The sequence below is a fragment of the Chenopodium quinoa genome, unplaced genomic scaffold (genome assembly GCF_001683475.1).
Source record: "Chenopodium quinoa cultivar QQ74 unplaced genomic scaffold, ASM168347v1, whole genome shotgun sequence".
Classification (NCBI taxonomy): Eukaryota; Viridiplantae; Streptophyta; class Magnoliopsida; order Caryophyllales; family Amaranthaceae; genus Chenopodium; species Chenopodium quinoa.
Genome location: NW_018745260.1, coordinates 311,983 through 326,197, shown reverse-complemented (window position 1 = coordinate 326,197; position 14,215 = coordinate 311,983). Strand labels below are relative to the sequence as shown.

Below are 14,215 nucleotides of genomic sequence, written 5' to 3'. Positions count from 1 at the left end.
TCCATGAGCTTGCTCCAAAAGCTTCCTCCACCTTAGTAAATCACCAATATTAAGACCCGAACCTCGTACAATACCTACAACCACGAAAATAGAGCAAATAAAGGAGAAAAGACTAGAAAAACCACATAAATGCACAAAAGCTACAAAATAAGAGAGGAAAGGTAAAACTAAGACCAAAAACATAAAACTAAGCATTTATTAAGCATGAAAGCCATGAAAAAAAGGTAAAAACAACCTAAATGCTCATTAAATGGGTGCCATTTATGACACCCATCAAATACCCCCAAGCTAACCTTTTGCTCGTCCTTGAGAAAAACAAAACCAAGGGAGAAATAATGAGCTTATCCAAGCAAACAAAAAGAAGAGAAGAGACAAGAATATGCACTAACTCGCTTTCTTAGGAATCACGGTCAATTTTAGCAACTAAAGACAAGCCATTTAAACCCCTAGATCGCTCTAGAAGACGAGTGATGCTCTCGTAAAGGTTTCCTAAGAGATTAACCTATAACTCTTGTAATAATACAAACAAGGCAAAGCATGAAGAAGAACAAAAATACAAGAAAAGCAAACAAATGTTCATGAAAGGACTTTTCCAAATGTAAAAGCATAAATGAATGCAAATCTTTCTAAACAAGTAAGGGAGTGCACGTTCTATGATATATAACGTTGATTGAAACATAAATATGCTAAGCATAGGAACTAGAGAAACACAATCCACTTTCATCCCAAACGGTCTTACCGCGTTCTCCCTGCTAGTCTCATATCTTCCCCTAGTGAGCATCTCAAAAGTTCCACGAAGGAACCGGAAAAAAGAGATAATTTTTTGCTACTCGACGTCTTGACAATGCATCCCCTCTCTTTAGTATTTAACTCATAATGCCCTCCCTCGAAATTTGACTCAACCTCTAGGTCGAAAGGTCTTTCCCAATGGTTGTAACGTAAGGGCAAAAAGGGTTAGGGGTAAGCTAAAATTTTAAAATTTGGCGGTATTCCTAATTAGTGAAGCAAAGGGTGATTAAACCTTCTCCTCATAACCAAGCAATTGCAAAACAAAAACAAACTAACTCCCCCAAACTTATTCAAAGCCATAACCACAATCATATTTACAAAAAGCGTAAACGCTTCTCCCCCTAGCTTAAAGGAAGCATTGTCCTTAATGCTTGAAAAGGGGAAAAGAATCACATCAAAATATTTTTGTTTTTTCTTATTTTCATTTCATTTCTTTTAAATTTTCATTTCTTTCAAAGCAATTGTCCATGCCTCTTTAACATAGGACGGCTTTTACAATTTTGCATTTATTATGTCCTTGCCTCTTTTGACTTTGGACGGCTTTTTCCATCATTCATTTGCCATATTGACACAAATATCACAACATAAACTTGCTTTCAAGAGAACCAAATATCCAAACTCCTCCACCACAAACTCCGACAATAATGATCAATTGCTTTACAAAAACCAAGAATGGAAACGAAAATGAACACAAAAGGCTTAAGATCTAAAGATGTTGCTTGAAATGAATGGAAAAGGCTCAAATGGTTAGCAAGAAGGCAATTGAAAACCCATTTAACTAAAAAGAAAGAAAATTAACCTAGAAAAGAAAAATTACCACCCTGAAAAGATGTCTTTGTCCTCCCTAGATGGCTCGGTCTCGAGTTTGAGAATTATGAGTCAAGATTCTAGATTAGGTCCGCAATAGTCAAGGATCCATGCCGCTCATGCAAATATATGTTGAAGGCTTGAAAAATAATGAAACTTACATGGATGAAGCAAAAACTCATTGTTGGTGTCAATTCGACTTTAGGAAGCAACTACCAACATGCCACAAACAAGTAGAAACCGGTTTAGTGGTCCCACTAGTTCTAACTAACTACCTTAGCATGCTTTATCCTAAAATCAACCAAACATACTCTAAAATCGTGCACACCGTTACCATTTAAGAAAAAAAGCATTCAACTATACAAGTCCAAAAGTATTATGTCCAAAGCAAGAACAAAACAAAGATACATTGCAAATATGCCTTGATAGATACAAAAATCTTTTTGGATTTTTTTTCAAAATATAAGAACATGGAAAAGCAAAGGTGCATAGAATATGTCAATCAACATCCCATCAAACATGATAGAATACCCTCCCCAAGCTTGAATGAGACAATACACTCAAACATAAATCATAGAAAACATGGAAGGGGAAAACAAGGAAATCAATCCAACAAACTAACATATATCCAACAAGTTATCATCCACTTGAGAAAGAGCAAGGAAGGATATTACCGGATATTAGGTGGGTGTAAATACCCGCAAATGACCCAATTAAACCTTTTAAAGCTAATTTCCTCAAGAATTAAACCTTGCCTTCCATATGCTAGCAAAAATAGGAGTCAAACTTCCCTGATTCTTCATCCAAATCGAAGCACCAAAGTATATCAAGTCATGTACCTAGCAAAAGGCACACAAACATTTCCATGAGAAAATCTATTTTTAAAAAACGAAAAGAAAATGAAAGCAATAAAACACGGGTTACTTCCCGAGAAAGTCTTGCTTAAGGTCCAAGCTTGACCGCTCTAGTAAATAATATTGCAACGAACGCAAGACTTTGTCAAATGCACTACTACACATTTCATAAGAAAGTAAGTGTGCACATGACAAAAATAAGGCATGCAACAAGCTTAGTGCACACCTATGAGGAGAGAGATGTCAAGAGAAGGAAGAAGAATCAAAAGAAAACTCAACAAAATAAGAAGAAAAAGAAAAGGAAGAAGAAAAAGGAAAAGAAGGCAAACTCTCCTTACAATATTTTTGGGTGGCAACATCACCCTTTTCCTCAATTGGAGACACATGAGCCACATACAAATCATCATAGACAAGAGGGTCCCCGATGGGCTCATTAACAAAGGAAGGGAGGAATATAGGAGTGTAGGGGATATGGTTGAAACTCCTTGAGAAAGGGACATGAAAGAAGGGAATAGGGGCTATGGTCTCAGTAATAGACTCTTCCTCACCACCATGCCTCAAATCACCCATAAGAGCATAGAAATCAATCATAGAATCCTCAAAAGAAGAACACTCATGACCACCATCTCCCTCAAACATCCAACTCCCAAGAGGAACCACATAATCTCCTCCACTACATTCATGAACAACAACTCCCTCAACTTCCTTAAAGCCCAATGTCTCAAAACCATGCATGAATGGATGCAAATTCATCTCAAAATCATCTCTATCCCATTGAGCATTCTCAATAAACTTACTTAAAAGGCTATGGGAATTCCTTTGGCACTCAATAAACACATTGGACATAACCTCAAACAAGTCCAAATACTCATGGATAGAAGAGTCACATACATACACTTGAGACTCATCACAATCAACAAAGGAAGAGATGTCAAGATTCAAAATATCATCAAAATCATCTCACTCTCGACCCCTTTCCTTCACTCATATGCTCACTAATAGGACTCTCACACACTCTAGGTTGCTCGTGAATATCCTCATTATCATTCTCAACACACACATTGGATTTGGAGTTTTTAATAGCAAGCATCAAGGATGATATTTGGCGTTCTAGCTCTTAACTAATCCTTCTTCTCTCCTCCACTAGAGCTTCCCAAGTAGCATTAGGAGATTCAAAAGGTGTAGAAAGTTGAGGCTCAACAAGAGAAGAAGAAGTACAACCAAGATTGGAAGAATCAACATTAAGATCACGAGCATAGACATCACATTGGGGGGTGGGGGCACATTCAAACATATGAGATTTGTTAACTTGAGCATGCAAATTATTATCATGAACAAAAGAGGAAATAGAGTTGGATGCATTTGTTCTAGGTTCACTTAAAGGATCATGAGCAAATCATGGGAATTCATGCTAATATTAGAAGAATTAACACATTGCACATCAAAAATTGAAGCATGATTACCCCTATTATGAACATCCCAAGCAAACCAAACATAAAAATCTGAAGCATCGTCAATTGACAATGCTCTATATCTACATTATGCATGCATTCAACTTTATTCCTAGTTTGTTCATTTAAACCAAAATAACAAATCTCACAATCCTCCCAAAGACTACAACCATGATAGTCAAGAAATCCCTCAAGTCTATGGAAATATTCACAAAAAGGCTCATTGTTATATTGAGGAAAAGATAGACATGCCATTTTTCATCACAAAACAAACAACATCAAATAAAAGAAAACTATAAACAAAGACCAAGATCAAGCAATCAAAAACATTCAAACATAGACACCGTTCCCCGGCAACGGCGCCATTTTGACGGGGGGTGGAACTAAGTTGTTGAAACTAATCCTCCCTCGGTCAAACAAAATTTATAAACACTTAACAAACCTGTATACTAGTATAGAGGCAAGTCAAGGATCGAACCCAAAGGAACGGTAATGTTCAAGCACTCTCAATTATGCGCCTAAGGTAGGTCGAAGACAAAGAAAAAGAGAGAACACTAACAACTAACAAACAAAGAAACCAAACAAATAAAACACTAGGAAAGGGATCAACAAGAAATCATGACAATTGTAGTAACTCGAAAATAATATGCAAATCAATGATTGTGAAGACTAATGGCAAGCTCAATCAAAAGAGTCAACAAGCTATCTCCTAGAGGTCAAACTAGTGCCAACTACGAGATACTCTAACTAGGAGGATCACTAATCAAGCTCAATCGACAATTGCAATTCCTAAATCAATGGTCCGTATCATTAGAAACTACAATGCAATCTAGCTTATTTCTCAAGGCCTAATCGAATTACACACATGCAAACTTCCATCAATCACTTTAATCTCAACAATGAATCAACATAATTCCCAAATTAAGCACAATCAATCAATCATACAAGTTTCACCCAATTCCTAGCAAACAACTACACTAACATCATCATCTAATCAACTAACAACTAAAGAAATCAAGAATCAACAGTATCTGAAGAACAACTACACTAATCAACCATCAAACATCAAAATCAAACCAAACAAATATGAAATCAAACTAAGCAATAAAATGGATAGAGTTAAGAATGCTCATTGATAATAGAGAAGATCTCCAACACAATTGTCACCATTGAATCTTAAAAATCTCAATCACCATTGAAATTCCTCACTTTCTCTTTCTAAAGTCTACTCCTAAACTAACCCCAAAACTAGAAAGATAAGCTCTCAACTAAGCTAAGAAAAATGATCAAAAATGTGAAATGAAGCTTATTCTAAACTTGCCCCTAAAATCGGGTTTATTAAGGTATTTATAGAGGTGCGAAAACAAAAATCGAGCAAACAAATACCCAGGAAGGCGCGCCCGCGCTGCAGGGGATGTGCGCCCGCGCATGCTTGTGGCGCGCCCGCGCATCTCTGGGTTTCTTCAATCTTCTCGCGGTTTCGTGCGTTCGCTAAGGTCTTTGAATGAACGCATGATTATGATGATGATTAACACTAAGTGAGGCAGTCCCAAAAGCACATGATTGTGGGTTCAACACCCCATATTCATGAGAGCACGGCTTGAGAGCGCAAGAGCTAGAACTTGGAGAATCCACTTCCTTGCATCTTGAGCTTTCCAGTTGCCATGAGCTTGCTCTAAAAGCTTCCTCCACCTTAGTAAATCACCAATATCAAGACCCAAACCTCGTACAATACCTACAACCACAAAAATAGAGCAAATAAAGGGGAAAAGACTAGAAAAACCATGGAAATGCACAAAAGCTACAAAATAAGAGAGGAAAGGTAAGACTAAGACTAAAACCATAAAACTAAGCATTTATTAAGCATGAAAGCCATGAAAAGAAGGTAAAAACAACCTAAATGCTCATCAAATGGGTGCCATTTATGACACCCATCATGTATACAGATCAATATCTCTAATATCAACATTGTAAAATTATTATAAAAACAAATATTAATAAAATATACATCAAAACGGTTTAAAGATCCGAAATGACTATATTTTATTGTATCTATAAATCATAAAAGCAACTCAAAGTGTATTGTATGAATAGTGTAATAGTCAAACGGTGTCAACTTAAAAAAAACGAAGGAAGTATTTAGCAATAATTCCCCTAACCCAGTTTAGCAAACTCACACATCACAAAATCAATATAGAGTGCTCAAATATAAATTCATGTTATTAAACCAACTACGACTATGACTATTGACTATTATACTTTCATTGTGTCAGTTGTATGTACCATTTCGAGTTTCACATTTGTCATGCATAATTGCATATGTGTGACAATAAATATTGAGACATTGAGCTAATATGTTTCATTGTGAGTTCCCTATATAAAATATGATATGAATGTTAAACAACTTGTATGAAATTTTTCAAATTTATCTAAAATATCGAAAATATTTTATCTAATTTTAAAATTAAAGTTGAGATGTTTAAAAATCTGAATAGTAATTTTATATTATCCGACAAATTATTTATATTCATCTCATGGTTTATCTGACTTACACAATAGCTTATCTAAATTTGATCATTAATGTTTTTATATATAAGAATAATTTTTAAAAATGTGCAGGTTGAAAATGTACATTCAAAAAACCATTAACTTATTTCATACAGTGATAGTTTTAGCTCCTTATATATCTATACCAAATGTACAGTGCATATGTTACATCACGGAGAGAAATAAGATTGAAAAAATCGCGTCATTTGGGTTTATTGGACGTGACTCTCTAATTAATTTGATCTTGATTCATGAATACCTTCTATAATATTGTATGTTAATTTGATCGTGATTAATGAATATCTTCTATAATCTTTTATGTCTGAAAATGATTAGGTTTCAAATTAATTTTATTAATGCATAATTGAATAGTCTATATGTGACTAATACATTTGTAATAATTCCTCTTTTACTTGAAACTCACCATTTAAACACATAATTTAAGAAAGAAATTTGAAATCATAAAACAAACATATTATTTGAATAAAATTTTCCATCAATTAAAGAAAGGTGAAATTGGCCTCAATAGCACCAACTATGAATTGGGTGCAAAGAATAGCACAACCTTTACCGGGTGCACTTATAGCACAATGTATTAACTTCATGCAAAAAAAAGACATAAAAGCCATCAGAGACTAGAGATTCTACCGGAAAAGTATAATTTTATTATTTAATATTTTTTAAATAAACTGCATATTTGTTCACTATCTTAAATTCTCAATTGACTGTAATATTTATTCGATTAAGTTCTAATCCACCTAAAACTACATTTACTGTTATATTTAATTCCTACTTCTTTCACCATTTTAATTAGCTCAATGTAAATCATGTAATCACTATTAACTTATCCTAATATTGTGTAGAACCACCAACATACTCCCAATAATCAAACCAATTGATGTTCAAAATCGAAATCTAGATACACAAATTCTGAAAATTCATTTAAACAAAATTTTCAACAAATAAATTTAACACCAACTAATACCCTAATTTTATTAAATAATGAGAAAAAAAAAATAATAACCAACTCCATATATTTAGAGATAGAAATTGGGTTCAAAATTACCAAAGTACAAAAGTCTTGTGCTGACCCAATTGCCTAGAATTTAAGGATTCGTCTTCTTCTGGTCTACCATGGTGTTATGATGGATTTTTTTTTTGTGTTGTAAATAGATAATAAAGTACGTAGTAATAATTTTAATAATTCCGTCAAAAAAAAATTAATAATTCAGGTGAATTATAATAAAAAAGGTCTCCTTGGTACCGTAAAGTAGTATCTACTGTATTATTCCTCAAAAAATAATAAAAAAAAGTTGTATATACTGTAGGTGAGAAGTAATTATTATTGGTGAGGGAAAATAAAATAAAAAAGGTGAAAAATGGTTTAAAATAATAAATTTATACTTTTCCAAGAAGAATCTCCAATATTCGGCGGCTTTTATGATATTTTTTGCACGAAAGTTAATTCTTTGTGCTATAAAGTGCACATGTTAAAGGTTGTGCTATTCTTTGCACCCAACTCATAGTTGGTGCTATTGAGGCCAATTTTGCCAAATAAAAAATATGTTACATATTATACAATTAACTTCATAATTAAATAAAATATATAAAATGCAAGTATATTACATCAGTTTAGTGGTTTTCTTTTAATTATATAAAATTTGAAGAATTTATAAAAAGTACAGTAGAAAATTGAAACCCATTTCATCTTTAACATATAAATGTAGCGGAATATAGGAGGGAAAAAGGAAAACGAAAGAGACCAACCACCAATTTTAATATTATTATTATTATTATTATTATTATTTTTATTATTATTATTATTACAAAAAACCTACAAAGTCAATCAATTTATAAGAAATTGGTGGGGAGCCGAGATACAATCTGGACCCCCACCCCTCTAGCTATAACTAACCTGATCCTACTGAAAATGTGACCAGCTGCACGAGCACCAATATCCTGAGTCTTAGCAAATGCCTGAACCCGCTTCAGCAACGCAACAACATCCTTCTCTAATTCCCCCAACGAAAAAAAGGAGAAAGGAACAAAACCATAGCCAAAAGCCCTGCAACGCGCCCCATACTTGTCCCGCTTCCGCTGAGCTGCCGCATACACAACACAACAAGGAACGAAGTCAAACAACCCTAATTGTGTCAAAGATGAAGACCCCGTCAAGTCAACACATACATCCAGACCTCTATCCCAGGAATAAAGCAACACATCTTCTGGACGAAGAGCTCCGTCGTTCCCTCTAGTCAACCCAACATTAACCCACGAGCACCAATATTATTATTATTATTATTATTATTATTATTATTATTATTATTATTATTATTATTATTATTATTATTATTATTATTATTATTATTATTATTATTATTATTATTATTACCTCTGTTGGAAATTTATAGTTAGTAAATTTTGTTACACAAGCTTTTAGGAAAATTAATCCACCTTTTCAAACATTAGCTTTATCTTAAAATGGAGAAATTAAATGATGATGTCATGATTTTGGAGGGAATTTTTTTTATAAGAACCTGACACATGACAGTAAATTACTTTATTATTAGTTATACAGATAGATTATTTAAGAGAAATAGTAGGGTTATTAATTGTTTATTGAAAAGAAATGAATATAAAATAATAATAATAATTTAGGCAAAAGCTAACGAATGCCCCATGGGCGTTGGATAAACTAGCTAAAAAGTTGAAAGATTAAATTAAAAAATTAACATTAATTACATCAATCGACGCGTGATTTTATCATGCTTTTCCAAATTAATACGAAGTACCAATTTAAGGAGTATTCTTTTTGGTGATAATTTCACAAGGGCGTTCGTTAGCAAGATAATAATAATAATAATAATAATAATAATAATAATAATAATAATAATAATAATAATAATAATAATAATAATAATAATAATAATAATAATAATAATAATAAAGTAGTGTGTTTTGGTGGAGAGTTGAGAGGAGAGAGATATAATATTATAATTTAGTTTTTGTCAAAATTAAAGTGTGACACTTAAAAACACACGGCCGCATTTATTAAATGTGATACTTAAATAAAACTAGTTGTCCTATCGCGCGCGATAGTCCAAAATGGTAAACATCTGGTGTTGATATTGTTGATCGTAAATCTAATTTCTTTTTGTATTTGTAGAAAATTAAGAATTTTAATTTTAAATTTAGTATTGTATTTAGTACTGTGTAATATTTGTTTCTCGACGGATGAAGAATGAGAGACCTTACTTTCACACACATGGGAAAATTAAGGTAAAATATTTTTAATTTATTTATAGTTGAAGCGAATTAATCTGTTTTTTTAGAAATTTATTATTATAGAAGTATAATTTAATTAGTTTATTTTCACCAAACCTTACGGCATCCAAGTTGTAGTAAGTGCGAAATTTTGACCCTTTTTTTAAATTGTTAGGTGTATTTAAAACATCGCTAGTGTTCTTTTATTGGATTACAAAATGAGAATAAACATTGTGGAAAAATGGCAAATTTGGGAATCCACTATTTCTTTTAAAGTTATTATTTATTTACAAGAATGTCATCAAAACTAAATGGCATAAAAAGAGGTGGAACAATAATATTAAGGCTCATGATTTTGAATATTATAGTTTGGGATAATGAAAAATTCTGACCTCAGAGGCAGCTTCAATTTAATAAAAGAACAAGCTTAGAAGCCGCTTTTATGGAAATTGAAAATTCATGCCTTAAAACAAGCTAAAAGCTAAATATTTCATGCTATTAAATTAAACTATACAAAAAAAAAAAGCTATGTACACCTCACCACTTAATTTTAATCAAAACACATAAACCACAACTATACTAATGAAAGTTAAGAAAGTAAAAAAAAAAAAAGTCAAGATTAATCAACAAATCTTGATGGCAGTTTTGTAATAACCAACAAAGAAGAATTTAAATTTGGTTATTCCACAATTCATTTTTGTCAATAAAGTCAAGAAAGTCTACAAAAAGATTTAAATTATTTAAAAATAATAAATTATCTTTTTAATTTTTTTTTAAAAAAAAAAGGCTTATGATTTTGGGCTTTCTTTTCAACTTCTTTTAACTTATTTTTAAAAAACCAAAAAAATGAGGCTTATGATTTTGGGCTTTTTTTTTTTTTTTTTTTTGGTGAAATCTTAGTTTGTTTTTTCCTTTAACTTTTTATCCTTTTTTTTTCTTAATTTAATTTTTAGATATTTCAGTTTAGCTTTTTTCTCATTCGTTTTTCCCAAATTTTAAGAAGTTAGAGGCAATTTGTCGAAATTGAACCTTTTAATTTCCACCATTTTCCTTTCTTCAAGCATAGTGTCCGGGAATTAATCTGTTTAAAGGTGCGATCTTTTCTTTCTTATTTAGCTTACTTAAATAGTTTGATTGTTTTTCTTTGTTTTGATTCTATTTTGTTTATTTATGTTAGTATAGGGTATTGTGATATTAAATTGGTAAAATTGGTTGTTTGTCGACAATAATTGCAGAAGGATGAAATATCATGTTTTACAAATCTAACACAATATTCGAGTGCTTCAGATTATAATTTGTATCAGTGGAATTGTGTTGTGTTACGATAGATTAAAAAATGGTTTTGAATAGCTTTGTAGTAGTTTAGTTAATAATATGTGTTTACTTTGTTTTGATTTTTTATAGTTGATTGATGTCATAAATTAAGGTTTTGATATCAACTTAGTTGAAGTAATTATTTGCCAACAAAATGAGTTATAAGCTGACTGTCATGGGATCTTTTTTCACCTGTTGAGCAGCGCAAATGTGGCAAAATTGATAGTAGGGGCTTAGGTGAAGATATTGACAACTTTGATAAGGATGTATTTAGATGACTTGTTTTTGTTCCTTTTTTTCTAAAAATTCTATAAATCGGAAAAAGCATAATTAAAGAGACAATTATAGAAGGGTTTGAAAATTTTAAAAGGTCACAAAATAGATCCTGTAATTATCATTTGAGATTAAGCTATTTTGATTGTTATTCTTTCTCAAATTAGTTGGAGTGTTTATTCAATAGTTAAAAGGTTAGTGTTATAACAAGATACTCTTAATTTCTGTGTTGAGCAATAAAAATAAGGTCATTGTTCTAATAAGATACATTTTTTTGTTCTTTACTTGTTAATAATGTAAAAACTGTGAAAATACAATTGATTGGAATTGATGGCAATGAATTTTGATAATTGTAAGTCATAAGTTTTAAGATAAAGTACATGTGTTGATTCTATAAGTGATGATTGTAATGGTAAAGTTCAAGATATGCTAAGCTTATTAAACCTGAAAGTGACAATCTTTTTGAATGAGATGTGTCCTATTTACATTTTATAGATTAATGCATTGATTAGTTTCATGTCTACAAGAACTATGAGCTTTTACAGATTTATGCCAAGCCATTTGATTTTTTTTGAAGATGACTGTCGGCAAGAGCTGGTATGTAAACAAAAAATTATATATATTAATCTTATTTTCATTGTTATGAGACGGTGTACATGTTATACTATAAACTCAAAGTATAACAACAAGCAAATCATGTCTTTTCCTTTCTTTTTTAAAAAAAGGTGTGTGTGATTTCTTTTTCTGTTATGTTGCTGATGTTTGTTATGTGTTTTGTAGAAATTACCAGACAGTTGGACTGCTATGTTGGCTGGTGTGTCGAGTTCAGTGCAAGTGTTTCGCGGGAGTAAGAGGCGAGTGTGGAATGTCCAACTACTCAAAATCATAAAGGAAACCCAAGTATACATGTGCTTAGATTTTGGTGGAAAATATTTGTTGATGATAATCATATAAGTAGTGGTGAAAGTATCATGATTTACTATGGTGGAAACCAAAAGTTTCATGTACGGATATTCTCACCCTCAATGGTTGAAAGGTTTGGCTCTACCGAACCTCTGCATCATAGTGCATCAAGTCGTGGAATTGGAAATGTTGATTTTAGAGAATACTTGGGTATTGGAAATAAACCATGGTTTCCTCTAGTGATCAATTCGGAATGTTTTGCAAGAGATTACTTGGTTTGTATTTTTTTTATTGTGCCTTATTTATGATAAGCCAATGTCAAAACTTGCAATAGTGTTTTAATGAGTTCTTTCTTTCGATATGTGCATGATGTTCCTGAAACTTTTGGAAATCAGGTCTTTTCAAATGTAAACTTGCAAACACAAATTCAAGTTTGATATGGTGGCAAAACATGGAATGCTGATGTTCATATTTGCTACAAGGATAATGAAAATATCTATAGTAGAATAATGAATGGGATATCACAAGTGTTCTTAGATGGAAATTTAAAAGTTGGAAAAATTGGTGATGTATTTTTGCAGAACAATGATCCAGGTATCTTAGAAATAGTATTTCATTAGTATGTAATTGATTTATGTATTGTAATCGATTTTGATGGTGGATATTTATCAATTACTTGAATCGAGTTTTTTTTATTTTATCATTTGCTTTGGCTTATTTCCTAGTCTAAATAAGTTGGATTTATTTAAAACATTATATTAAACTATTATCATTCAATTAACATAACAAGTTCTATTAATTCTTTTAAAAAAATTTATGAAATTTGTTTTGATCTATATCGACTTAGTAATATGTACATTTGTTCGTTTAATGAAAATTTTAAATATAGTATGCTAAGTTGTTACCTTGTTCAATCAAACAGGATTAGATTTTTTCGGTTTTTATAAGTCGGACTTTAATTTAAACATTATATTGAATGATTCTCACTTAATTAACATAACAAGTCCTTAGAATTAACAAAAAAATCTTATGAAACTTGTTTTGCACTATATCCACTAGGTTTTTGGTACATCCGTTCGTTTAATCAATATTTCGGTAGGTTGTAATTCTGTATTATCAAACATGAATGAAGTTGACATAAGACTTTAATAAAGATTATAAAAAAAAAGACTTAAATAAAGTATGTGTAAAATTTATTGTAGTTCCTTTTTGAATCAAGTCTTTTCATTGAAAAAATGTTTATAATTAACTTAACCTTGGGAATATGTGTAATTAAAACACCTTGAAATTGTAGACATTTATATAGTGATGGATAGTCATAGAAGTATTACTTAGTTTATTCTGATATTTGAAGGTGTTTTTTTGCTTGCAAAGAGTTCTTTACGTACAAACTATTCCAAAGCCCTCTTTTTTTTATAAACAAAAAAAAATTCTCCAAAAATTCATATAAGGATGCGAAAGTCAAAAGAACTTGATGCTGCTATTGCCAAGTATGAAGATTTCTGCACTGTGCATAGCCGTGTCATGGAGGTCATCAAAGCCGGAGCGCAGTCACTAAAGATGGAGGTTATGAAAAAACCGTTGAAGTCTTTGCAATTCTGAAAAATTCGTCTGAAGGTGTGGAAGAAGCTGTTGCTCAAGCACCTTACGTGGTTCCTAAATTTGTGATTTTTTTAGATCGAGTAGAGAAAACAGCTGCTGAAGGTGCTACTCAACTTGAACAACTAAAAAAGGATAAAGAAAAAGAAATGAATGAATTGGATGAGGTTTTGAAGAAAAACAAGAAAAGGGCTAGGGAATGGGAATGGGAATGGGAATGGGAATGGGAAAGGTCTAGATAAATTAAGTTGTAAATCTTAGTTTTTTTGTCAATCAAATCAAATCGTAGATTAAAAATATTAAAATTATTGTTAGTTAATTATAATTAACTATTTTGTATCTTGATTGAGCATTAATTGTGATTTAATTTTAACTTTTGTGATTAATTATTAATTTCTATGATTTCCTACACCT

At 31.5% G+C, this 14,215-nt stretch overlaps 1 long non-coding RNA gene across 1 annotated transcript; it reads left to right on the top strand.

The window, feature by feature from the left end:
• The first annotated feature begins 10,633 nt into the window (after nucleotides 1–10,633).
• LOC110711347 lies at nucleotides 10,634–13,013 on the top strand. Its single transcript, XR_002509337.1, has 3 exons — nucleotides 10,634–10,803; nucleotides 11,827–11,896; nucleotides 12,080–13,013. It is a non-coding gene; the product is annotated as an uncharacterized LOC110711347 (long non-coding RNA).
• The last annotated feature ends 1,202 nt before the right edge of the window (nucleotides 13,014–14,215 follow it).